The sequence below is a fragment of the Trachypithecus francoisi genome, unplaced genomic scaffold (genome assembly GCF_009764315.1).
Source record: "Trachypithecus francoisi isolate TF-2019V2 unplaced genomic scaffold, Tfra_2.0 Lachesis_group15, whole genome shotgun sequence".
Lineage (NCBI taxonomy): Eukaryota > Metazoa > Chordata > Mammalia > Primates > Cercopithecidae > Trachypithecus > Trachypithecus francoisi.
In genome coordinates, this window is record NW_022681460.1 from 30,643,115 (window position 1) to 30,647,049 (window position 3,935).

The window sequence follows — 3,935 nt, forward strand, 5'->3', positions numbered from 1 at the left end:
GTAAGGCAAATAAGAAATGAAAGGGCTGAAATCCAATTCTAAATCACATGGAGTCCTTACCAGATAAAGATGATATGTTCCTACTCTGTGTCTCACAAACTAAAAACAAAACAAAACAAAAAAATACTTCTCAAGAGGAAAACAGCATTATCTAGAAAGAACTTCCATAGTGCAAAATGCATAATTTCAGCCATTTAATAAAAAACATGGAAATAGACTCATCCCTCACTTGCCAGTGATGACCTGCCTCACCGCACCCACGCCCCACGCCCCACTGTCATCCCACAGAAATGCTTCAATTACCCACAGTCTTTTGCCAGATGAGACCAGTGTCTAGGGTACTAGCCCCTTATCTCACTTAGGATTTTGCCAGAGATGTAAAATTTGGTGCAGATTTCCAAGACTTATTGCTTCAAGGTGTAGACTTTTTAGCAGATGCTGTAGCTGTTACAGTAGGGCCAAAAACAATGATTGATCAACTGGGGAAGTTCTAAAGTAACAAAAGATGGTGTGACTGTTGCAAAGTCAATTGATGTAAAGGATAAACATAAAAATATTGGAGTTAAACTTGTTCAAGATGTTGCTAATAACACAAATGATGAAGCTGGAGAGGCCATCACCAGTGCTATTGTACTGGCATGCTCTTTTGCCAAGGAAGGCTTTGAAAAGATTAGCAAAAGTGCTAATCCTGTGGAAATCAGAAGTGTGATGTTAGCTGTTGATGCTGTAATTGCTGAACTTAAGAAGCTGTCTGAACTGTGACAACCCCTGAAGAAATTGCTCAGGTTGCTATGATTTCTGCAAATGGAGACAAAGAAATTGGCAACATCATTTCTGATGCAAATAAAAGATTGGAAGAAAGGGTGTCATCACAGTAAAGGATGCAAAAACACTGAATGATGAATTATAAATTATTAAAGGCATAAAGTTTGATTGAGGCTATATTTCTCCATACTTCATTAATACATTAAAAGGTTAGAAATGTGAATTCCAGGATACCTATGTGGTATTGAATGAAATGAAAATTTCTAGTGTCCAGACCACTGTACATGCTCTTGAAATTGCCAATCCTCACTGTAAGTCCTTGGTCATAATTGCTAAAGATGTTGATAGAGAAGCTCTAAGTACACTCATTTTTAATAAGCTAAAAGTTGGTCTTCAGATCATAGCAGTCAAAGCTCCAGATTTTGGTGACAACAGAAAGAACCAATGTGAAGATATAGCTATTGCTACCGGTGGTCTAGTGGTTAGTGAAGAGGGGTTAGCCCTCAATCTTGAAGCTATTTAGCCTCGTAACTTAGAAAAAAATGGAGAGGTCATTTTGACCAAATATGATGCTATGCTTTTAAAAGGAAAAGGTTTTTTCTTTTAAGGCTCAAATTAAAAAATGTATTCAAGTAATCATTGAGCAGTTAGATGTTACAATTAGTGAATATGAAAAGGAAAAACTGAATGTATGTCTGGCAAAACTTTCAGATGGAGTAGCAATGCTGAAGGCTGGTGGGACAGGTGATGTCAAAGTAAATGAATGAAAGAGTTATGGATGCCCTTAATGCTGTAAGAGCTGCTGTTGAAGAAGGCATTGTTCTGGCAGAGGGTTGTGCCCTGCTCCAGGGCATTCGAGCCTTGGATTCATTAACTCCAGCTAATGAAGATTTAAAAATTGGTATAGAAGTTATTAAAAGAACACTCAAAAATCCTGCAGTTACTCTTGCTAAGCATGCAGGTGTTGAAGGATTTTTGATAGTTGAGAAAATTATGCAGTTTCTCAGAAGTTGGTAATGATGCTATGTTATGAATATGGTGGAAAAAGGAAAAATTGACCCAACAAAGGTTGTGAGAACTGCTTTACTGGGTGCTAATGGGGTGGACTCTCTGTTAACTACATCGTAAGTTGTAGTTATAGAAATTCCTAAAGAAGGGAAGAACCCCGGAATGGGCGCAGTGGGTGGAACGGGAAGTGAGATGTTCTTATTCCTAGAATAGTGCTTTATTAATGAACTGCAACAGGAAGCTCAAGGCAGTGTTCCTCACCAATAACTTCAGAGAAGTCAGTTGGAGAAAATGACTGAAGGCTGATATTTAAGAAAATCACCGTAACCATCAGTTACTGGTTTCAGTTGATAATGTATAATGGGTTACTGCTGCCATTGTCCATGCCTACAGATAATTTATTTTGTATTTTTGAATAAAAGGACATTTGTGCATTCCTGATATTGGGTGCGACCACCATGTACCAATGTACTTCTTTCAACTCAAATCACAGAGGTATTTTTACTATTCTATAAGTCAGAATTTTAGTGCTTACTATCACCAGATGAAAAGTTAAGCAGCCTTTCTGTAGAGAATAAGAATTGTATACAAAGTAAGAAAATACCCAATTATGTGACAACTTTGTGTAATAAAAATTTGTTTAAACTAAAAAAATAAAAGAAACAGACTGACAAGCATCCAGATACTGATGTTAGTTGATACAGACTTTAAAATAGCTATTAATGTATTCAAGAAAATACATGACAAGATAGGAAATTTCATCAGAGGATGAAAATACATTTAAAAAATCAATTAGAGATTCTAATTAAAGTCCCATAGCTAAAATTAAGACTGCAAAAGATAGCTTTAACAGCAGATTAACTGAAAAAAGATTCATTAATCTGGAAAACAAATCAGTAGAAAACGTCTATTGAAGCACTGAGAGAAAATAAGATGAAGATGTACTTAACAAAAAAGAAAAAGACATTTGGGTCATAATGAAAAGTTTAAAATATAAATACTTAGAGTCCCAAAATGAGAGAAAAGAGAAAATGGGGATAAATAATATTTGATTATTGGCCAAGAATTTGCTAAATCATGCGAAAGTTATCACGACGTAAATTCAAGAATCTTTATGAATCCCAAGGAGGATTAATACAAAGGAAAACATACTGAGGTATATCATAATAAGACTACTAAAAACCAGAGACGGAGAAGACCTTAAAGGCAACCAGAAAGAAAGATGCATGACTTTTAAAGAAACAACATAAGACTAACTGCTGATTAAATTAATAAAAACAAAGGACTCCAGAAAACAATGTAATGACATATGTGATGTGCTGAAAGAAAAGAAGTGCAACCTAAAATTCTTTACCCAAATTAAAATAATCATATAGGGAACACATCTCCATCTCCTTTCCCTGACAAAAAAAGACAAAGATATTATGAATCATCTGTAACAAATACTGGAAGTGTACCTCTGGCTGGGCTGAATTCCCTTTCTTGTATGTTTCTGATTAGCATGGACAGTCAGGGAGAGATGTGGGAGGTTTGGAAGACAAGCTACAGCCTTGGCAGCTGACACATGTTGTTGCTGTCATGCTAATTCACCTTGTTGGTGTGAAGCAGCAACTGGGCCTGCAATTGCTCTATGTTCTCCTGGATCCTCCTTCATCTTCCCTGACTCCTGGGTCAGGTATGCGTTTAGCTTTGTAACGAAGGGCACAGGCTTCTGCAGGATACTCTTGTCACCAAGGTCAGAGGCAACAAGACAAAGGTTTCAGTTCTTCTTTGTGGATTTCCAGCTTGTGCTTTTGAGTTCCAGCCTTCCCTGCCTGACTGCCTGCCTCGTGGACTTTCCACTCCAGTATCACACATGGAGACAACAGCCTCACAGAGACTGTTCAACCAGCTCCCACAATTGCACAATCCAATTCTCTGAAAGCTCAGAAACAGACCCACACATATACAGTCCCTTCCGTGGTGAGCAGGTATATGCAAACCTACCCCCAAAGGCCAAGGGAGCTGAAAGGCTGAAGGAAGAGGCTGACAAAACCAGTTTCTCAGAGAGAAAATATTGATTTTTTTTCTTCTGTTTTGAGATGTATTGATCAGAGAAGAAAAAAGAAAATATTTAATAGGGACTTAAAACCAGAAGCCATGTTTCTGGTGGCTGTAAGACA

The 3,935-nt window shown here is 37.3% G+C and overlaps 1 pseudogene; it reads left to right on the plus strand.

Annotated features, from left to right (window-relative positions):
- Positions 1–218: 218 nt before the first annotated feature.
- Positions 219–1,986, plus strand: LOC117097363 (annotated as a pseudogene).
- Positions 1,987–3,935: the final 1,949 nt, after the last annotated feature.